Source organism: Salvelinus alpinus, chromosome 3 (assembly GCF_045679555.1).
Source record: "Salvelinus alpinus chromosome 3, SLU_Salpinus.1, whole genome shotgun sequence".
NCBI classification, from domain to species: Eukaryota; Metazoa; Chordata; class Actinopteri; order Salmoniformes; family Salmonidae; genus Salvelinus; species Salvelinus alpinus.
The window spans coordinates 86091357-86116533 of record NC_092088.1 but is presented as its reverse complement, the minus strand read 5'-3'; the positions used below and the strand labels follow the sequence as shown (position 1 = coordinate 86116533).

Genomic DNA, 25177 nt, shown 5'->3' with positions numbered 1-25177 from the left:
CATGAACAATTAATGAACATGCACCTGTGGAACGGTCGTTAAGACACTAACAGCTTACAGACGGTAGGCGACTAAAGTCACAGTTATGAAAACTTAGGACACTAAAGAGGCCTTTCTACTGACTCTGAAAAACACCAAAAGAAAGATGCCCAGTGTCCCTGCTCATCTGCGTGAACGTGCCTTAGGCATGCTGCAAGGAGGCATGAAGACTGCAGATGTGGCCAGGGCAATAAATTGTAATGTCCATACTGTGAGACGCCTAAGACAGCGCTACAGGGAGACAGGACGGACAGCTGATCGTCCTCGCAGTGGCAGACCACGTGTAACAACACCTGCACAGGATCGGTACATCCGAACATCCCACCTGCGGGACAGGTTCAGGATGGCAACAACAACTGCCCGAGTTACACCAGGAACGCACAATCCCTCCATCAGTGCTCAGACTGTCCGCAATAGGCTGAGAGAGAGAGCCCGGATCTCAATCCCTTTGAGCACGTCTGGGACATGTTGGATCGGAGGGTGAGGGCTAGGGCCATTCCCCCCAGAAATGTTCGGGAACTTGCAGGTGATAGGATCGGAGGGTGAGGGCTAGGGCCATTCCCCCCAGAAATGTTCGGGAACTTGCAGGTGCCTTGGTGGAAGAGTGGGGTAACATCTCATAGCAAGAACTGGCAGACCATGAGGAGGAGATGCACTGCAGTACTTAATGCAGCTGGTGGCCACACCAGATACTGACTGTTCATTTTGATTTTGACCCCCCCTCCCCTTTGTTCAGGAACACACTATTCAATTTCTGTTAGTCACATGTCTGTGGAACTTGTTCAGTTTATGTCTCAGTTGTGAATCTTGTTATGTTCATACAAATATTTACACATGTTAAGTTAGCTGAAAATAAACACAGTTGACAGTGAGATGACGTTTCTGTTTTTGCTGAGTTTAGAAACATCTCAAGGATGATCAATGGAAACAAGATGCTCCTCAGCTCAATTTTGAATCTCATAGCAAAGGTTCTGAATACCTATGTAAATAAGGTATTTCTGTTTACATTTTGTATACATTTATAAACATTTCTAAAAACCTGTTTTCACTTTGTCATTATAGGGTATTGTGTGTAGATTGACGAGGGAAATGTTTTATTTAATCAATTTTAGAATAAGGCTGTAACAACAAAATGTGGGAAAAGTCAAGGGGTCTAAATACTTTCCGAATGCACTGTAGACTGCAAATGCATAAAACATCTACACAAGTAAAATAGACTGTAATAAGCAAACAAAGGGTTAAACAAGTGATTAATAAGGAAAGGACTTTTATCTATAGTACATGTGTAACAGTATAGCTTTCGTCCCTCTCCTCTACCTGGACTTGAACCAGGGACCCTCTGCACACATTGACAACAGTCACCATCGAAGCATCGTTACCCATCGCTCCACAAAGGCCGCGGCCCTGGCAGCACAAGGGGAACAACTACTTCAAGGTCTCAGAGCAAGTGACGTCACCGATTGAAACGCTATTAGCGCGGACCACCGCTAACTAGCTAGCCATTTCACATCGGTTACACATGGACCCTGCAAGGAAACCCCATTTGGAACCCCTCTTTACCTCTGCTGCCAGGTAGCCTCCTGTGATGAGCATATATTCTGAGAACTGGCTTTGCTGTCTCCACTGGGTCTGGAGTGATTCCTGGAACGAAACACAAGAGGGTGCTTGGGGCCTCACCAGTGGCGCAGCGGTCTAACGCAGTGCGCCACAGTGCTATAAGCGTCATTACAGACCCTGGTTCAATCCCGAACTGTGACACAGCCGGCCGCGACCGGGAGACCCATGAGGCGGCGCATAATTGGCCCAGCGTCGTACGGGTTAGCGGAGGGTTTGGCCGGCAGGGATGTCCTTGTCCCATTGCGCTCTCCCAACTGTGGAGAAAAAAATAACGGGTTCTTGGGGTAATGAATATGACATATGGCTATTGAGTAACTGGGTGCACAGTCAGACACAGCATATTACAATATACCCCAAACAGTCAGACACAGCATATTACAATATACCCCAAACAGTCAGACACAGCATATTACAATATACCCCAAACAGTCAGACACAGCATATTACTATATACCCCAAACAGTCAGACACAGCATATTACAATATACCCCAAACAGTCAGACACAGCATATTACTATATACCCCAAAGCTCCAACAGTCAGACACAGCATATTACAATATACCCCAAAGCTCCAACAGTCAGACACAGCATATTACAATATACCCCAAAGCTCCAACAGTCAGACACAGCATATTACAATATACCCCAAAGCTCCAACAGTCAGACACAGCATATTACAATATACCCCAAAGCTCCAACAGTCAGACACAGCATATTACAATATACCCCAAAGCTCCAACAGTCAGACACAGCATATTACAATATACCCCAAAGCTCCAACAGTCAGACACAGCATATTACAATATACCCCAAAGCTCCAACAGTCAGACACAGCATATTACAATATACCCCAAAGCTCCAACAGTCAGACACAGCATATTACAATATACCCCAAAGCTCCAACAGTCAGACACAGCATATTACAATATACCCCAAAGCTCCAACAGTCAGACACAGCATATTACAATATACCCCAAACCTCCAACAGTCAGACACAGCATATTACAATATACCCCAAACCTCCAACAGTCAGACACAGCATATTACAATATACCCCAAAGCTCATACAATCAGACACAGCATATTACAATATACCCCAAAGCTCATACAGTCAGACACAGCATATTACAATATACCCCAAAGCTCCAACAGTCAGACACAGCATATTACAATATACCCCAAAGCTCCAACAGTCAGACACAGCATATTACAATATACCCCAAACCTCCAACAGTCAGACACAGCATATTACTATATACCCCAAACCTCCAACAGTCAGACACAGCATATTACAATATACCCCAAAGCTCAAACAGTCAGACACAGCATATTACTATATACCCCAAAGCTCAAACAGTCAGACACAGCATATTACAATATACCCCAAACCTCAAACAGTCAGACACAGCATATTACAATATACCCCAAACCTCCAACAGTCAGACACAGCATATTACAATATACCCCAAAGCTCATACAGTCAGACACAGCATATTACTATATACCCCAAACCTCCAACAGTCAGACACAGCATATTACAATATACCCCAAAGCTCAAACAGTCAGACACAGCATATTACAATATACCCCAAAGCTCAAACAGTCAGACACAGCATATTACAATATACCCCAAAGCTCAAACAGTCAGACACAGCATATTACAATATACCCCAAAGCTCAAACAGTCAGACACAGCATATTACAATATACCCCAAACAGTCAGACACAGCATATTACTATATACCCCAAACAGTCAGACACAGCATATTACAATATACCCCAAACAGTCAGACACAGCATATTACTATATACCCCAAAGCTCCAACAGTCAGACACAGCATATTACAATATACCACAAAGCTCCAACAGTCAGACACAGCATATTACAATATACCCCAAAGCTCCAACAGTCAGACACAGCATATTACAATATACCCCAAAGCTCCAACAGTCAGACACAGCATATTACAATATACCCCAAAGCTCCAACAGTCAGACACAGCATATTACAATATACCCCAAAGCTCCAACAGTCAGACACAGCATATTACAATATACCCCAAAGCTCCAACAGTCAGACACAGCATATTACAATATACCACAAAGCTCCAACAGTCAGACACAGCATATTACAATATACCCCAAAGCTCCAACAGTCAGACACAGCATATTACAATATACCCCAAAGCTCCAACAGTCAGACACAGCATATTACAATATACCCCAAAGCTCAAACAGTCAGACACAGCATATTACAATATACCCCAAACCTCCAACAGTCAGACACAGCATATTACAATATACCCCAAACCTCCAACAGTCAGACACAGCATATTACAATATACCCCAAAGCTCATACAGTCAGACACAGCATATTACAATATACCCCAAAGCTCATACAGTCAGACACAGCATATTACAATATACCCCAAAGCTCCAACAGTCAGACACAGCATATTACAATATACCCCAAAGCTCCAACAGTCAGACACAGCATATTACAATATACCCCAAAGCTCCAACAGTCAGACACAGCATATTACAATATACCCCAAAGCTCCAACAGTCAGACACAGCATATTACAATATACCCCAAACCTCCAACAGTCAGACACAGCATATTACAATATACCCCAAAGCTCATACAGTCAGACACAGCATATTACAATATACCCCAAAGCTCATACAGTCAGACACAGCATATTACAATATACCCCAAAGCTCCAACAGTCAGACACAGCATATTACAATATACCCCAAAGCTCCAACAGTCAGACACAGCATATTACAATATACCCCAAACCTCCAACAGTCAGACACAGCATATTACAATATACCCCAAAGCTCCAACAGTCAGACACAGCATATTACAATATACCCCAAACCTCCAACAGTCAGACACAGCATATTACAATATACCCCAAAGCTCCAACAGTCAGACACAGCATATTACAATATACCCCAAAGCTCATACAGTCAGACACAGCATATTACAATATAACCCCAAAGCTCCAACAGTCAGACACAGCATATTACAATATACCCCAAACCTCCAACAGTCAGACACAGCATATTACAATATACCCCAAAGCTCCAACAGTCAGACACAGCATATTACAATATACCCCAAAGCTCATACAGTCAGACACAGCATATTACTATATAACCCCAAACCTCCAACAGTCAGACACAGCATATTACAATATACCCCAAAGCTCAAACAGTCAGACACAGCATATTACAATATACCCCAAAGCTCAAACAGTCAGACACAGCATATTACTATACACCCCAAACCTCCAACAGTCAGACACAGCATATTACAATATACCCCAAAGCTCATACAGTCAGACACAGCATATTACAATATACCCCAAAGCTCATACAGTCAGACACAGCATATTACAATATACCCCAAAGCTCCAACAGTCAGACACAGCATATTACAATATACCCCAAAGCTCCAACAGTCAGACACAGCATATTACAATATACCCCAAAGCTCCAACAGTCAGACACAGCATATTACAATATACCCCAAACCTCCAACAGTCAGACACAGCATATTACAATATACCCCAAAGCTCATACAGTCAGACACAGCATATTACTAAATACCCCAAACCTCCAACAGTCAGACACAGCATATTACAATATACCCCAAACCTCCAACAGTCAGACACAGCATATTACAATATACCCCAAAGCTCCAACAGTCAGACACAGCATATTACAATATACCCCAAAGCTCATACAGTCAGACACAGCATATTACTAAATACCCCAAACCTCCAACAGTCAGACACAGCATATTACAATATACCCCAAACCTCCAACAGTCAGACACAGCATATTACAATATACCCCAAAGCTCCAACAGTCAGACACAGCATATTACTATATAACCCCAAACCTCCAACAGTCAGACACAGCATATTACAATATACCCCAAAGCTCAAACAGTCAGACACAGCATATTACAATATACCCCAAAGCTCAAACAGTCAGACACAGCATATTACAATATACCCCAAAGCTCAAACAGTCAGACACAGCATATTACTATATAACCCCAAAGCTCATACAGTCAGACACAGCATATTACAATATACCCCAAAGCTCATACAGTCAGACACAGCATATTACTATATACCCCAAAGCTCAAACAGTCAGACACAGCATATTACAATATACCCCAAAGCTCCAACAGTCAGACACAGCATATTACAATATACCCCAAACCTCCAACAGTCAGACACAGCATATTACAATATACCCCAAACCTCCAACAGTCAGACACAGCATATTACTATATACCCCAAAGCTCATACAGTCAGACACAGCATATTACAATATACCCCAAAGCTCATACAGTCAGACACAGCATATTACAATATACCCCAAAGCTCAAACAGTCAGACACAGCATATTACTATATACCCCAAAGCTCAAACAGTCAGACACAGCATATTACTATACACCCCCAAACCTCCTACAGAACATAACTAAAAGTGTTCTGATTCCATCTAGTGGTAAAATGTAAGGAAAAACACTTTCATATTTAAGTCTGATACTCATAAAGGGAGAGAAAATATGGGAAATAAGTTCAAGTTCCAAACGTTATGTGAAAATGGAAATGTGGATTTGGCTAAAACACATCACAGGAATCCAACAAATCCCCTCCATAACTACTGTACTATCTTGCCTACCCTACTACACCACCAGTCTGTGGGGCCACTGTGTACAGGTGCTTTTGGTGTCGTTGATGCACCTTGTGAAGGTCCAGTCTGGTCACCAAATTACATATGTGGTCCACAGGAAGAGAGAGTGTGTATGTGTATAATCTGGATAAGAGCGTCTGCTAAATGACTTAAATGTAAATGTAAAGAAGGCTGGTGGGAGGAGCTATAGGAGGATGAGCTCATTGTAATGTCTGGAATGGAATTGATGGAAGGGAGTCAAACATGTGGTTTCCATATATTTGACGTGTTTGATACCATTCCATTTATTCCATTGCAGCCATTACAATGAGCCCATCCTCCAATAGCTCATCCCACCAGCCTCCTCTGGTGTGTGTCCCACCAACCTGTCCATCAGCAGAACCAGTGACCAGCTGCCTGCTCTTTTCCAAGAGGAACACACAGAGTAATGTAGAGGAACACACTGAGTAATGGAGAGGAACACACTGAATAATGGAGCGGAACACACTGAGTAATGGAGAGGAACACACAGAGTAATGGAGAGGAACACACAGAGTAATGGAGAGGAACACACAGAGTAATGGAGAGGAACACACTGAGTAATGGAGAGGAACACACTGAGTAATGGAGAGGAACACACTGAGTAATGGAGAGGAACACACTGAGTGATGGAGAGGAACACACTGAGTAATGGAGCGGAACACACTGAGTAATGGAGCGGAACAGAGGAAGAGACATACAGTTAACATGCCACTAAGTATTATTTACTAAATATTCAACCAAATGTCCCTCAAACTGGTGTCTCCACATAGCTTACCTGACCATACAGCACACTGATAGAGAACTACCTGACAATACAGCACACTGATAGAGAACTACCTGACCATACAGCACACTGATAGAGAACTACCTGACCATACAGCACACTGAAAGAGAACTACCTGACCATACAGCACACTGATAGAGAACTACCTGACCATACAGCACACTGATAGAGAACTACCTGACCATACAGCACACTGATAGAGAACTACCTGACAATACAGCACACTGATAGAGAACTACCTGACCATACAGCACACTGATAGAGAACTACCTGACCATACAGCACACTGATAGAGAACTACCTGACCATACAGCACACTGATAGAGAACTACCTGACAATACAGCACACTGATAGAGAACTACCTCACCATACAGCACACTGATAGAGAACTACCTCACCATACAGCACACTGATAGAGAACTACCTGACCATACAGCACACTGATAGAGAACTACCTGACCATACAGCACACTGATAGAGAACTACCTGACAATACAGCACACTGATAGAGAACTACCTGACCATACAGCACACTGATAGAGAACTACCTGACCATACAGCACACTGATAGAGAACTACCTGACCGTACAGCACACTGATAGAGAACTACCTGACAATACAGCACACTGATATAGAACTACCTCACCATACAGCACACTGATAGAGAACTACCTGACAATACAGCACACTGATAGAGAACTACCTGACCATACAGCACACTGATAGAGAACTACCTGACAATACAGCACACTGATAGAGAACTACCTGACCATACAGCACACTGATAGAGAACTACCTGACCATACAGCACACTGAAAGAGAACTACCTGACCATACAGCACACTGATAGAGAACTACCTGACCATACAGCACACTGATAGAGAACTACCTGACCATACAGCACACTGATAGAGAACTACCTGACAATACAGCACACTGATAGAGAACTACCTGACCATACAGCACACTGATAGAGAACTACCTGACCATACAGCACACTGATAGAGAACTACCTGACCATACAGCACACTGATAGAGAACTACCTGACAATACAGCACACTGATATAGAACTACCTCACCATACAGCACACTGATAGAGAACTACCTGACAATACAGCACACTGATAGAGAACTACCTGACCATACAGCACACTGATAGAGAACTACCTGACAATACAGCACACTGATAGAGAACTACCTGACCATACAGCACACTGATAGAGAACTACCTGACCATACAGCACACTGAAAGAGAACTACCTGACCATACAGCACACTGATAGAGAACTACCTGACCATACAGCACACTGATAGAGAACTACCTGACCATACAGCACACTGATAGAGAACTACCTGACAATACAGCACACTGATAGAGAACTACCTGACCATACAGCACACTGATAGAGAACTACCTGACCATACAGCACACTGATAGAGAACTACCTGACCATACAGCACACTGATAGAGAACTACCTGACAATACAGCACACTGATAGAGAACTACCTCACCATACAGCACACTGATAGAGAACTACCTCACCATACAGCACACTGATAGAGAACTACCTGACCATACAGCACACTGATAGAGAACTACCTGACCATACAGCACACTGATAGAGAACTACCTGACAATACAGCACACTGATAGAGAACTACCTGACCATACAGCACACTGATAGAGAACTACCTGACCATACAGCACACTGATAGAGAACTACCTGACCGTACAGCACACTGATAGAGAACTACCTGACAATACAGCACACTGATATAGAACTACCTCACCATACAGCACACTGATAGAGAACTACCTGACAATACAGCACACTGATAGAGAACTACCTGACCATACAGCACACTGATAGAGAACTACCTGACCATACAGCACACTGATAGAGAACTACCTGACCATACAGCACACTGATATAGAACTACCTCACCATACAGCACACTGATAGAGAACTACCTGACAATACAGCACACTGATAGAGAACTACCTCACCATACAGCACACTGATAGAGAACTACCTCACCATACAGCACACTGATAGAGAACTACCTGACCATACAGCACACTGATAGAGAACTACCTGACCATACAGCACACTGATAGAGAACTACCTGACAATACAGCACACTGATAGAGAACTACCTGACCATACAGCACACTGATAGAGAACTACCTGACCATACAGCACACTGATAGAGAACTACCTGACCGTACAGCACACTGATAGAGAACTACCTGACAATACAGCACACTGATATAGAACTACCTCACCATACAGCACACTGATAGAGAACTACCTGACAATACAGCACACTGATAGAGAACTACCTGACCATACAGCACACTGATAGAGAACTATCCGACAATACAGCACACTGATAGAGAACTACCTGACCATACAGCACACTGATAGAGAACTACCTGACAATACAGCACACTGATAGAGAACTACCTGACCATACAGCACACTGATAGAGAACTACCTGACCATACAGCACACTGATAGAGAACTACCTGACAATACAGCACACTGATAGAGAACTACCTCACCATACAGCACACTGATAGAGAACTACCTGACAATACAGCACACTGATAGAGAACTACCTGACAATACAGCACACTGATAGAGAACTACCTGACCATACAGCACACTGATAGAGAACTACCTGACAATACAGCACACTGATAGAGAACTACCTGACAATACAGCACACTGATAGAGAACTACCTCACCATACAGCACACTGATAGAGAACTACCTGACCATACAGCACACTGATAGAGAACTACCTCACCATACAGCAGACTGATAGAGAACTACCTGACAATACAGCACACTGATAGAGAACTACCTGACCATACAGCACACTGATAGAGAATATTCTGTTTTTAAACCCCAACCCTTTAGAAAATTGGTAAACATTTAAAAACTCCTCCTTTAGACAACAGTCTCTCTTGGAATAATACACAGACAATCCCACACATGTGAAATTATGCAATCTACAGCTGACAGACTGGTAGTCCTATCATTTGTAGTAGACAGCTACAGCTGACAGACTGGTAGTCCTATCATTTGTAGTAGACAGCTACAGCTGACTGACTGGTAGTCCTATCATTTGTAGTAGACAGCTACAGCTGTCTGACTGGTAGTCCTATCATTTGTAGTAAAAAGATACAGCTGACTGACTAGCAGTCCTATCATTTGTAGTAGAAAGCTAGTGTAGCCTTCATAAGGGATGCAAAAAAATGAGTTAAAACAACTGAAGCTGGGTTATTTTACTGGTGAGTGAATAACATGGCTGTACCTTAAATATGCGGTCCTCTGATATGCACACCAGGATGTCTTCATCCCATGGACAGAAGTCTGCTGCTGCCAAAGGTACCATGTGGATAGCCAGCCAACACTTCCTCTATCTGGAGGTCAGAGTCAAACAGACAATGTATGAAAGAAGAGAAAGAAGATAACTTTATTGTCCATTCCTTTGTCATCATCTTACAAAAAGTTATAAAAACATCACACAAACACTAAGGGTTGAATTTGACTGGAAGAGTACATATTCAGCATCCTGTACCTAACTTGGAGTTGAGTATGTATACTTTGTCCCCTGAGCATGCAGCCACTCGTTGATCACAGGAACAAAATGACAGATGGATTACATTGCCCTGTAGTCCCAATAACTGTATCAGACGCAACAACACCTGAAAACAAACTAACTGAGCTGTATTTTTTAAATGTTTTATTTTAATATACTGCATTTCCATACAGCTACGTAGCAGAGATCCTCACCCTCCCTGGTTCTCCTGTAGCAGCGCTGGATATCTCAGACTATGACATAATCTGCAGAGGTAGAGCAGAGCAGGACTCTACCTGTCCCAAACTCCATGGCAGAAATGTCTCCATGGTGACCTGTCAGTCAAAGGGCCTGCAGGCCAGAGGAAATGCATTGGAGTGTGGTGGAGTCAGGTGATGCAATGATTGAAGAAGCCGACCTCTTTACACACAAAGGTGGGAAGCCACTGAGGAGCGCCTGAAGGGTATTTGCTGGTATCAAATCCCAGTGTGTGTCTGTGTAATGGTGAAGCACAGTGACAGGGACAGCAGGCATCCATGGGGATGGCTTTACATGTAGCTACTCTTTGAACAGAGCAACATTAAAGAAATCATCAGACATTGAAATAACTGCATAGCTAGGGCTAATAACCCAATACAAACTGTATTGGTAACCCAAATAGGAACAGGTAATATATTATTGTTGTAGTAGCTGCACTTTGTGTAGTAACCCTAGCCTCTCTAGGGTAAACTACTAGCTAGAGTTAGCTACCTAGCTAGCTAGTTGGGCAACCCTCCGCACAGACCACTTGCCCTGTAAACTAATAATTTGTGCTACAGTCGTATTCTACCCGAAGAAGTTATTCAGCAACATAGTCACCCACCTTAAAACAACTTCATGTTCATTTAATCTCTAGCAAGCTAGCTACCTAGCTATAGTTAATTGCTAACATCACCTACTAGCAACCAGCCTACTACCAATATTTGAGGAGGGTTGCCTGGACGCAAGGGAGAGCATATTAGCGTCTGACCATATTAGAGACATATTTCCCTCAGATTACACAGATCCACAAAGAATTCGAAAACAAACGCGATTTTGATAAACTCCCATATCTACTGGCTGAAATACCACAGTGTGCCATCACAGCAGCAAGATTTGTGACCTGTTGCCACAAGAAAATGGCAACCAGTGAAGAACAAACACCATTGTAAATACAACCCATATTTATGTTTATTTATTTTCCCTTGTGTACTTTAACCATTTGCACATCGTTACAACACTGTATATATATATAATATGACGTTTGCAATGTCTTTATTCTTTTGGAACTTCTGTGAGTGTACTGTTTACTGTTCATTTTTATTGTTTATTTCACTTTTGTATATTATCTACTTCACTTGCTTTGGCAATGTTTACATATGTTTCCCATGCCAATAAATCCCCTTGAATTGAACAGCAGATGGTTGTCTTGACTTGTAAAATAGCAGTTATTGCATCTACCACCAGGTGGTAATGTTGTCACGTGCATAATTTTTAGTGCGCTTCCCGTCTTCTTCTTTCTTCTTTGAGATTGCTGACCGCATCCAACTTTTAGGTGCATAAACCGCCACCGTACTGAAGTGTGAGGCCAGTCACGGCCTACCTACATTCAATTCAGGTACTACAAAATTACCCTGCCAACTATTAGTCCTCACAACAAAAAAACACCCCATTCCACTAATTTATCCTATCTAATCCTACTCCAGGCTAACGGTCTGGGAGGACAGAACACTAAAAGCAGTAAAACCTTGCAATCCCAAATACTTCTCTACAGCTGCCACCACAACCTCACATTTTCTGTGACTTACTGTACATTCCATTTCTGCAGTACAGTTGACAACCATGGCTATGAATACTAAGAAACCCACCTCACTGAAGCACATATTCTTCCCATCACTCTCTATTAGTATCTGCCTATTCACAGGAATCCTGTCAGGATCCCTCACCCTGTACACATCTTCCTCTACCACTTTTCACTGCTTCAGCATACAACACTTTCTGTACTAATCTGAGCCTCTTCAACATTTAATGCCACCAATGTTATCACACCTTTGAATGGAACCCTGCTCCAGAGGTGCTCTTGCCTTGAATGGGTCAGGCATGCTTTATACCAGTGGTCATCAACCGTTCATCGTGATCTCCAAGGCATTCCTAGTCAATCACCAAACATTTCTGTAGAAAATCCAATGATAAAGACATTAAGGCTTGAGCTCCTTTTATTTTTGTTATGTTTGTGTGTTGCGCTGTTGACGGTAGGTGCTCCTGATTCAGAAGCCCTGCTGCACCTGGTAGGCAAAGTGTTCCCATTTTCAACCATTTAATTTGTCTGAAACGACAAACTCCGCGTACCCGGCGGACCTGGAGATCTGTGGCTAAATCAAGTGTGCCTACTGTTCTGGCCAATCGAATAGCTCAAATGCCTACCTACAGCTTCCACGACCCCGGCTACAGCATTGTTTGATAACGTAAACTCACGTAAACTCGTACATCGCCTTGGTCCGTACAATTGCCCTTATTTTAGCGCCCCAAAAACGTAATACTTCCAGATCAACTGTAATGTCAATACCATTGTAAAGCACAATTTCGCCCCTTTCCTACAGAATCAATTACATGACCTAAACGCTGCCCGTTTCTGCATAATTCAAGCAGGCAAAGAGCCCCGTCGGGTCTTTTTAAAAAGTCGATCTGTCCAACTTATCACCTTATCGCCTCTAAAATGTAAATAAAACACTATAAAGAGTTTATATAATGTGTCATTACATACCTATTTGAAGGTTTGCGTCGAATTTGAATCGGGTTTTTAGGGCGGTGCTAAAGTGATCTTAGAAGTAAACAGCGGCTTTGAGAAAGATGATCGCATGCAATGATGACGCAAAAAATGACTAGGTATCCCCCCTTACCACCGTCACTGTCCATTTCTTGTTTTTAAACGATGAGAGAAGTGCTACACCTGGTGGAGAAAGATTGTAAGACAGAAATAGTTGCCTTATGCTTTATGACACATTTACATTTTTACATTTAAGTCATTTAGCAGACGCTCTTATCCAGAGCGACTTACAAATTGGTGCATTCACCTAATGACATCCAGTGGAACAGCCACTTTACAATAGTGCATCTAAATCTTTTAAGGGGGGGGGGGGGGCAGAAGGATTGCTTTATCCTAGGTATTCCTTGAAGAGGTGGGGTTTCAGGTGTCTCCGGAAGGTGGTGATTGACTCCGCTGTCCTGGCGTCGTGAGGGAGTTTGTTCCACCATTGGGGTGCCAGAGCAGCGAACAGTTTTGACTGGGCTGAGCGGGAACTGTACTTCCTCAGTGGTAGGGAGGCGAGCAGGCCAGAGGTGGATGAACGCAGAGCCCTTGTTTGGGTGTAGGGCCTGATCAGAGCCTGAAGGTACTGAGGTGCCGTTCCCCTCACAGCTCCGTAGGCAAGCACCATGGTCTTGTAGCGGATGCGAGCTTCAACTGGAAGCCAGTGGAGAGAGCGGAGGAGCGGGGTGACGTGAGAGAACTTGGGAAGGTTGAACACCAGACGGGCTGCGGCGTTCTGGATGAGTTGTAGGGGTTTGATGGCACAGGCAGGGAGCCCAGCCAACAGCGAGTTGCAGTAATCCAGACGGGAGATGACAAGTGCCTGGATTAGGACCTGCGCCGCTTCCTGTGTGAGGCAGGGTCGTACTCTGCGGATGTTGTAGAGCATGAGCCTACAGGAACGGGCCACCGCCTTGATGTTAGTTGAGAACGACAGGGTGTTGTCCAGGATCACGCCAAGGTTCTTAGCGCTCTGGGAGGAGGACACAATGGAGTTGTCAACCGTGATGGCGAGATCATGGAACGGGCAGTCCTTCCCCGGGAGGAAGAGCAGCTCCGTCTTGCCGAGGTTCAGCTTGAGGTGGTGATCCGTCATCCACACTGATATGTCTGCCAGACATGCAGAGATGCGATTCGCCACCTGGTCATCAGAAGGGGGAAAGGAGAAGATTAATTGTGTGTCGTCTGCATAGCAGTGATAGGAGAGACCATGTGAGGTTATGACAGAGCCAAGTGACTTGGTGTATAGCGAGAATAGGAGAGGGCCTAGAACAGAGCCCTGGGGGACACCAGTGGTGAGAGCGCGTGGTGAGGAGACAGATTCTCGCCACGCCACCTGGTAGGAGCGACCTGTCAGGTAGGACGCAATCCAAGCGTGGGCCGCGCCGGAGATGCCCAACTCGGAGAGGGTGGAGAGGAGGATCTGATGGTTCACAGTATCGAAGGCAGCCGATAGGTCTAGAAGGATGAGAGCAGAGGAGAGAGAGTTAGCTTTAGCAGTGCGGAGCGCCTCCGTGATACAGAGAAGAGCAGTCTCAGTTGAGTGACTAGTCTTGAAACCTGACTGATTTGGATCAAGAAGGTCATTCTGAGAGAGATAGCAGGAGAGCTGGCCAAGGACGGCACGTTCAAGAGTTTTGGAGAGAAAAGAAAGAAGGGATACTGGTCTGTAGTTGTTGACATCGGAGGGATCGAGTGTAGGTTTTTTCAGAAGGGGTGCAACTCTCGCTCTCTTGAAGACGGAAGGGACGTAGCCAGCGGTCAAGGATGAGTTGATGAGCGAGGTGAGGTAAGGGAGAAGGTCTCCGGAAATGGTCTGGAGAAGAGAGGAGGGGACACGTCACAATGTAACGGAGGGTCCGTTTTTTCAACTTTTCTCCAATACTATAGAGTCATTACCATGTCGATCAACGCTTGAATAGAAACCTAGTTCACACCCCCGATTTTGAAGTCAACACAGTCGCTACAGTCCCATCAGTTTTCTTTGTAGCCTCGTTTGAATGTTGCGGATGCGCACATTTGTAAGGAATGGGGTGAGTTTACGTTACTAGCATACATGAGATTTAATAACTTTTTAAACTATGACCAGAGGGAGACTGTCAAAGAGCTGCTGTTTTTATAAGTGAGTTCATGTCAAACTTTTATTCAGCACTGTCACCACTATTACAAAACATAAAATGCGCTTCTCTCTACTTCTAATCGCGCTGCAGCTGCAATTAATTAGTAGCCAAGTGTATCGATAGCCCTGTGTTTTAATTATTATTAGCACCTCGTTTGGTCTATTTTAATGCCGAGGAATATTTTGTATTTATTAGGGATCCCCATTAGTTCCTGCCAACACATTAAGGCACTTACATTAAATATAAAACAAAAGATAAAACAGTGCATCATATAACATTATTACACCACTACATATCTACAATACAAAATGTATAATACCACCATACAACGTTGTTTCAATGTACGTGTGGGTAGAGTGCTAGCGTTTGTGCGCGTATGTGTGTGCCTGTACCTGTGTGTCTCTTCAAAGTCCCCCCTGTTCCATAAGGTGTATTTTTATCGGGGTTTTTCAAATCTGATTCTACTGCTTGCATCAGTTACCTGATGTGGAATGGAGTTCCATATAGTCATGGCTCTATTTGTAGTACTGCCTCCCATAGTCTGTTCTGGACTTGGGGATTGTGAAGAGACCTCTGGTGGCATGTCTTGTGGGGTATGTATAGGTTTCCGTTTCTGTGTGCTAGTAGTTAAAACAGACAGCTCGGTGCATTCAGCATGTCAACACTTTTGACAAAAAAAAGTAGTGATGAAGTCAATCTCTCCTCCACTTTGAGCCATGAGAGATTTACATGCATATCATTGTTAGCTCCCCATGTAGGCCGTCATTGTAAATAAGAATTTGTTCTTAACCGACTTGCCTAGTTAAATAAAGGTCAAAATAAATTAAATGTGCATTTAAGGGTCAGCCGTGCTGCCCTGTTCTATTTTACTTTCTCTGGTCATAGGAACAACATGCATTTGTGCGTTTCAACTCGAGTTTCGCCATCAGATGGAAGACTGTCCCCTCGCTCTGGTCAGTCTCACCGGAGGAAAGGACGGGGAGAGCAGGGACCTTGAGAGGCGGACAATCTGCTGCTCTCTCTCTCCCCCAGCTGAGACGAATTCAGTGTTGACTCCACTGCGTTCAAGACAACTGGGAACTGGAAAAAAAAAACGAGATCCGACTGGGAAAAATAGTTTTGAACAGTCATCCAACTCGGAAACTCTGGCATCTTTCTAGAGCTCTAACTTTCCGGACCTGAAGTTCACCAACGTCGTGATTTGACCTAGTTTTATCCGAGTTCCCAGTCTTGAAAGCACCATGACCATCAGTTGCAGGTACCATCAGTCCTGTAAAATAAAAAAGCTAATTATTTCAATTTATGCTCAGCTGTACCTTGCAAGTGCTACACCAACTGATCTCTTTTGTTATCAAAGCTTGAGTGTTGAAATATAACATGGCCTGAAATGAACAATATTGGCAGGCCAGGCACATAGCCAATAGGTTGTGATAATGTATTAGACCTACTGCACAAACCTCATTCATACAGAACAGTTTTTATTAGGTTAATGTGTAAAAAAAATCTGTGGTGGAAAAAGTACCCAATTGTCATATTTGAGTAAAAGTAAAAATACCTTAATAGAAAATGACTCAAGTAAAAGTGGAAGTCACCCAGTAAAATATTTATTGAGTAAAAGTATTTGGTTTTAAAAATGTTTAAGTATCAAAAGTAAATGTAATTGCTAAAATATACTTAAGTATCAAAAGTATAAATTATTTCAAATGACTTATTAAGAAGACCAGACAGCACCATTTTCTTGTTTTTTTAAATTTGCGGATAGCCAGAGGTACACTCCAACACTCAGACCTCATTTACAAATGAAGCATGTGTGTTTAGTGAGTCCGCCAGATCAGAGGCAGTAGGTAAGGTTAGTGTGGTTCTCTTGATAAGGGTGTGAATTTGACCATTTTCCTGTCCTGTTAAGTATTCAAAATGTGACATACTTTTGGGTTTCAGGGAAAATGTATGGAGTAAGAAGTACATTATTTTCTTTATGAATGTAGTGAAGTAAAAGTTGTCAAAAATATAAATAAAGTATGGATATAATCTAGAATCTAATTAACCTAGTTAGTTAATGTTTATCTGTAGGAGGAAGGTATTATTTTTTTCATAACATCACAATCTAATATGACCATTTTGTACTTGTTAAAGGGGTGAGGCTCCATTCAGACAGTGGTGAGAACTGAGGTCAGTACTGGAGTCACATGTGGCTCAGAGTGTTTTAGTTGTGATAATTACATTGTTTGCTCTATAACCCGTTAGTTCATATGCCTAATCACTGTGATATATAGGCCTATGGCAGAGACAATAATTAGACACAGTGGCAGAATAAATTCAACCAACCTTTGTTTTATCAGATAGCAACCTCTGTCCAGTGAAGTCCACAAAGCATATTGCATGTACAGTAACAGACAGGTACATGACCTACAGCATGGTCAAGTAAGTTAATGTTTTTGTCATTTTCGGACCACTATACTAACTATTGATTTAGAACCACAGAGCGTTACCTGCCTCCACTATTTCAACGTCAACATCATCTAATCACCTCTGCTTAGTCTAATACAACTAAAAGATATCAAAACAATTTAGTCCAATCAATGTAAGCTAAAAATGATGTCTGTCCATGGTTCTGATTTCTGTGTGTGTGTGTGTGTGTGTGTGTGTGTGTGTGTGTGTGTGTGTGTGTCTGTGCATGCAAGTAGACTCACCCTACTTGTAGAACACGCCAATGCCATCTTCTCTTTCATGTTTACGAAATGGTCTATCACTCTGTCATACAGTACACACGTTACATTTTTGTTGTCCTAGGCTACCTGGCTAAAATGCTTGCTCGCTAGCCTAACTTCCATTCATGGGTAACGTTAGCTAGGTTATCTTTCTACATCTAGCTACACAACTTCCAGGCCAGGGGCACAACAATGCATGAATTAGTGGTTGGATCCAAATTGCCGTTATAATCATTGGCCAGTATGGAGAATTAAGTAAAACCACAAGTCCAAATCCTTATCTCCATCCATGGCTAAGTTAGGAAAGGGACAATTTTAGTTAGCTGGCTAGCTAGACACCGGAGGACAATAACACAACGAGATGCAACAATTCAAGTTTTTCTGTCAATAACGTATGCTCTCAATGGGATTTGATAGGAGTGACGCCAAATTCAAGCTGGCTCCCCTTCACACTTTTTTTTGGTGGACCATTCACAGTTGAGCTCGCTCAGTTTGGCTCAACGCTGATTGGCTAATTTGTTATATTTTTTTGTCAAGGGAGGCCAGATGCTCGCTGGCTTCCCTTGCCTTCAATGTTCTAGGCGGCAACAATGTCATACTCGTTTGGGCCTGACAGCATCAGATAGATGACCTACACATAGAGAGACAGGACAGGGGGGCGCTGTTTCACTTGCTCGGATGCTTTCTCCTGTGCGATACATTCAGCCTCTTGGAATTGAAGGAAAATTATGAAACACAGAGAGAAGAAAGATAAAATAATTTATATAGAGACAACGTTGCACACAGAATGGAACCATATTGTTGAAAATGTTTATTTTTTGTTACATTGTCTTCAGAACGAGAGAACATTGCACACAGAATGAGTTTTATTCTTCCACAGATAAAACTGACGAAATGCAGAATTTACATTACTAATAATTGCAAAACACTCATTTAAAGTACATAACACATAATACGTGACACGAATAGAATACAGAACAGTTGAAACATTATAGGACATATCATGATGGAAATATTAAAATGTGATATCCTTCACTAGGTGCACTGCAGCCTGCTCTCGTCTGCTCTGCAGTGAGGGGAGCTGTGGTTGGACTGCTCTGCCACTGGAGAGGATCCTCAAGGCCCTCCTCTGCAGTGAGGGGAGCGGTGGTTGGACTGCTCCACCTCTGGAGAGGATCCTCAAGGCCCTGCTCTGCAGTGAGGGGAGCTGTGGTTGGACTGCTCTGCCTCTGGAGAGGATCCTCAAGGCCCTCCTCTGCAGTGAGGGGAGCTGTGGTTGGACTGCTCTGCCTCTGGAGAGGATCCTCAAGGCCCTCCTCTGCAGTGAGGGGAGCTGTGGTTGGACTGCTCTGCCACTGGAGAGGATCCTCAAGGCCCTGCTGTGCAGTGAGGGGAGCTGTAGTTGGACTGCTCTGCCACTGGAGAGGATCCTCAAGGCCCTCCTCTGCATCCAACTAACAGCACTCCACCATATTCCAGAGAAGGGCTGACCAGTGTAGTATAGACTTTGACCAGAACTTCAGTGGGTAGGCTATTTCTGGCAAGAACAGTCAAAGTGCAGGCGTTTTGAGGCCTTCCTCACTGACTGCTCCACATGGGACCATATTGCTGAAAACATTTATTTTTTGTTACATTGTCTTCAGAAAGAGACAACGCTGCACACAGAATGGGACCATATTGTTGAAAATGTTTATTTATTTTTTACATTGTATTCAGAAAGAGACAAGGTCAAGGGTTGAAGGCAAGTGTGCCTATGGTGCAATGGACCTTACCATTGAAGAGGTAGTGAAGTCGAGGGATTTCTACATCCAGGGAAGGTCTTACAGCCTCCGTGAAGACCATTTTAATGCAGTGCAACACATCTGCTTCGCATAGAGTTGATCAGGCTGTTGATTGTTGTCCCACTCCTTTTCAATGGCTGAACACGCTGTCGCACACGTCAACCCAGAGCATCCCAAACATGCTCAATGGCTGACATGTCTTGTGAGTATGCAGGCCATGGAAGAACTGGGACATTTTCAGCGTCCAGGAATTGTGTACAGATCCTTGCGACATGGGGTAGTGAATTATCATAGTGAAACATGAAGTGATGGGGCGGATGAATGGCACGACAATGGGCCTCAGGGTCTCGTCACAATCTCTGTCCATTCAAATTGCCATTGATAAAATGCAATTGTGTTTGTTGTCCGTAGCTCATGCCTGCCCATACCATAACCCCACCACCACCAAAGGGCACTCTGCTCACAACCACGCCATACACGCTGTCTGCCATCTGCACAGTACAGTTGAATCCGGGATTCATCCTGGAAGAGCACACTTCTCCAGCGTGCCAGTGGCCATCGAAGGTGAGCATTTGTCCACTGAAGTCTGTTACGACGCCTCAATGCAGTCAGGTCAAGACGCTGGTGAGGACGACGATCACGCAGAAGAGCTTCCCTGAGACGGTTTCTGAAAGTTTGTGCAGAAATATTTTGGTCGCGCAAACCCACAGTTTCATCAGCTGTTCAGCTGAATGGTAGAGAAATGATCATTCAATTATCTGGCAACAGCTCTGGTGGACATTCCTCCAGTCAGCATGCCAATTACACACTCCCTCAAAACTTGAGATATCTGAGGCATTGTGTTGTGTGACAAAACTGCACATTTGTGCACATGTGTAATGATCATGCTGTTTAATCAGCTTCTTATATGATATGCCACACCTGTCAGGTGGATGGGTTATCTTGGCAAAGGAGAAACGCAAACAAATTTGTGCACAACATTTGAGAGAAATTAGCTTTTGGTGCATATGAAACATTTCTGGGATCTTTTATTTCAGGTCATGAAACATGGGAACAACACTTTGTTGCATTTATATTTTTGTTCAGTGTAGTAAACTTTATGGGGAATTGATATCTGTTGATTTTATTCTGGGTCCTAACTCCTAAACTTGGGATATGGTTAATTATCAGGTCTCCTATTGAAATATTGAGTGCTTAGGTTTAGAGGGTCTACACCAGAAGTTAATGGTTATCTGTATGAGGAAGGTATATAGTGTGTGCAATTAAGCTTGGAATGTGCAGAGTGCAGGGGAAATTATGACATGTGGCAGGCATTGATAAGGGGAGAGAGCCATGGATTAGTGATGAAGGGGGTTGAGGTCAGGTCACGATTTTATTTATTTATTTTATTTAACCTTTATTTAACCAGGTAGGCAAATTGAGAACACGTTCTCATTTACAATTGCGACCTGGCCAAGATAAAGCAAAGCAGTTCGACACATACAACAACACATAGTTACACATGGAGTAAAACAAACATATAGTCAATGATACAGTGAAAAAAAATAAGTCTATATACAATGTGAGCAAGTGAGGTGAGATAAGGGAGGTGAAGGCAAACAAATATATGTATAAATAAATAAAAATATAAAAAGGCCATGGTGGCGAAGTAAATACAACACAGCAAGTAAAATAAAAACTAAAAAACACTGGAATGGTTGGATAAGAGAGAAAGAAAAGTTTATGGCCGTATCACTTAGTTTCCTGCCTAGCACTTAAGATACAATGTTTGTTCAGATGTGTAGGAGGAGACTCAGCCTATGAGAAACAGTTAAATATCAGTGCTTGTTTATTTATTTTTATTGTACCTTTATTTAACTAGGCAAGTCAGTTACGTAAGAACAAATTCTTATTTTCAATGATGGCCTAGGAACAGTGGGTTAACTGCCTTGTTCAGGGGCAGAATTACTGATTTTTAACTTGTCAGCTCGGGGATTCGTGTAAACAATGTCTTTGTCTAATGCAGCTATATTGATCCTCTTGAAAGAATAAACTTGGTTTGAGCTTTAATAGTGTCCGTAGAGTTCTTGCTCTGAGAATTAGAACCTACCACTGATGTTGAAATTATTTATTTCCCACTGTGTTTTACTTGCTGAAGGCCCCAGTCATCCCTGCCTGTACCTGACATTGTTGAAAAACAAGTGCCTCATGTCTAAAACATGGGGAAAAGTGGACATAAAATCAAAATGTACAAATTCAATGTTTTACCAAATATTGTAACATATTTGAGTTTCTGACCTTTCAGCCCACAGGCTCGATGTGCTGTAGTCTCTCCAAAACTGGACGCTCGTGCTCGGATCACACTAGCACAGGATGTCCATGCACTGGATGGTCTGAAGGATGCACTTCTGTTGGACTGGAAAACAAAGAGACATTTAGTCAGTGGTAGGTCTTTTTCAATGCTGTATCAGCATCTTTATCTGGACAGAAAATACATTGTTTATCATTACACAAACCCACCTTGGACAATGGGACAAGTGTTCCCTCAACAACCAATCCTTATGTCTCATTGTTTGTTCTTCCCAATCAATAATCTGGATATTTGTCTTCTGCCATGGTGGATGAGCTACCTTTTCAGGTAAATACAGGGCCATTTCTCTTTCCCAACGGAAAATGGCAGCTGCAGACCCTAGTGTGTCACTGGGTTTCCGGGCCGCCCGTCAGAAAGACAAGAAAAAAAGTACATTTTACTAGCTAGCTATGTTGATTACTAAAATGGTAACATTGATATGTAAATACCATGACCTAGAGACTTGACTATAATAACAATAAAATAGACTATGCTTTGGTCTATCTGCACATCTAAAATCCTACTATGTGGATGGGACATTTCTGCTGGGATGGACTTTCCTCTTGAGAATTAGAGTCATAAGTATAGCCGTATAGCTCATCGCAATACTTAATCTCTTCGGGCAAGTAGTACCCTAGACTGTCCTAATCTTTTAGTTGAGTATTCCAGATAAACCCCCCCGCCGTGATGTCACTGAGGAGGACCAACAGTGGTAGGGGGATCGTCTGAAAGGTACTGACATGCAGGGAGTGAACATAAGGATTTTGACACTGGCCAGCAGACCACGATTTCTACTAGCCAGGGTAGCATTCAGGTCCTAAATCTGTGGCATGTGATGTTTGTAAAGGCAAAATGTCACTGCTGTGTCAGGCAGTTTGGCACATTGTCTACTAGCACAGTCTGAAAAGTACTAGCCTTGGGCTAGAGCCCACAAGTCATTTGTGAGCTAGCTAGCCAACTTTAGTTAATGTAGCTAACTAGTCCACCAGGTGATATTTAGCTAGTTAGCATTAGCTCACCGTTCATGTAGTCAGACTTTTCTAAGTGGTGACATGTTAGCTAACCAATTATCCTTGCCATGGTGCCGGCCTAACGTTAGCTAGCAAGTCTGACTACACGAACGGTGAGTTAACATTAACTAGTGTTAGGGTTGCGTCAATTCAATCTGGTATAAGGACAAGTATGACAATGAGTCACTAATTGTATGCTATGTACTTTTTATTAACTAAGTAATAAATGGCAAATGCAATTTCCGTATATACGGGTTCACTGTAACATCACGCAGGATGAAAACAGAGAAGACACTTGTTACTGACAAAGACATTATAATAAATACTCATGACAGAGATAGTTCCCACTTCCGAGCCGGCCTGTCAGAGTAGAGACTGGGCGTGGTTCAGACTTACCCAGCCTATCGTTGGTGTTGGCGCCTTAAGCCAGTCCTGGCCCCTTAGCGCATGTGATGTCCCGACGCTGTTGCTGTGTAGATTACGCTCCCTCACCCCAAAGACTGAGGTCAGACAGCTCTGTTGCTGTGTAGATTACGCTCCTTCACCCCAAAGACTGAGGTCAGACAGCTCTGTAATATTGTCTGAGCTATTCGCACCTGTATACAATGGCCACTGTTCTCGCTCAAGGCTAACCACAGCTTCCCAGCACTCTTATCTGGCTAACTGTTACTTCCAGCACACACACACACAGACACCCAGGCTCCCAGGCCAACAGTTTGTCAATATCCAATCACATTTAATACAGTTGCTAATCACGTTTGTTATAGTATTGGGTTATAGTGCATAACTCAGAACCTCACAGATGTTCTTCGTGTGTATATTTTATCTGTTATTGTCTATTGTACACCACAGTCAGCAGTCCCCTGATTCACCCCCCTCCTGTGTCTCTCTAAGATTAGCACAGTCTCGGTCACACAGTACAGCGCCCACAGCGCCCTTTTTAACACACACACATTTCAGACTGCTGTTCATATCTTATGCTCAGATACATTTGTTGCAATTTCAGGCTGTGGCCTCATGATTAGACAGAGCACTGGTAAGAGTAGAGACTAATGGAAAATGCAGGTTCACATGAGTCAGTAATTCAAACTTTAATGCATAAGAAGCCCTACTAGCTTATAGTTAGTTAAGCATGTCAAAAAACCTTTATAAAACCCCACAATAGATAGCATAATATCCCTTCCCAGGTGGGCTAACGCTAGCTAGCATGATCCCACATGAAAACGTATGACTACACAAACCATGAGCTAATGTTAACTAGCTGGCTAGCTCACTAAAAACATGTCAAAACATTCATTATGCTAGCCTATGCTGTTTTACTTTTTACTTGTAAGGAAGGTGATGTGTGTTGTGCACGTAACTACAGTCGGTGGTTATCTAGCTAATTTTCATTAGCACCTAGCTAACCACAGATCTTTGACCTAACCAAAATAGCGTGTTAGCAGCTAGCAAACACTGCTTACCTTATCACACGGCTCCAGCATTGCCTCTCGATTACAGAGGTCAGAAAACAATAAAATGCATGTGTGCTGATCGTATAAATGGTTACAATCTGGTACATAGCACAGAACCATTTACAAGGGATACAAATAAAAGTAATATGAGACCACTCTCTAACCAATGAA

General features: G+C 43.0%; 1 long non-coding RNA gene across 1 annotated transcript; it reads right to left on the bottom strand.

Moving 5' to 3' along the window:
* Window positions 1-1166: 1166 nt before the first annotated feature.
* On the bottom strand, window positions 1167-25177 carry LOC139571475 (uncharacterized). The gene is made up of 5 exons (XR_011674305.1): window positions 25016-25177; window positions 22713-22892; window positions 22491-22608; window positions 10511-10619; window positions 1167-1910 (listed from the first exon to the last, which is right to left on the bottom strand). It is a non-coding gene; the product is annotated as an uncharacterized lncRNA (long non-coding RNA).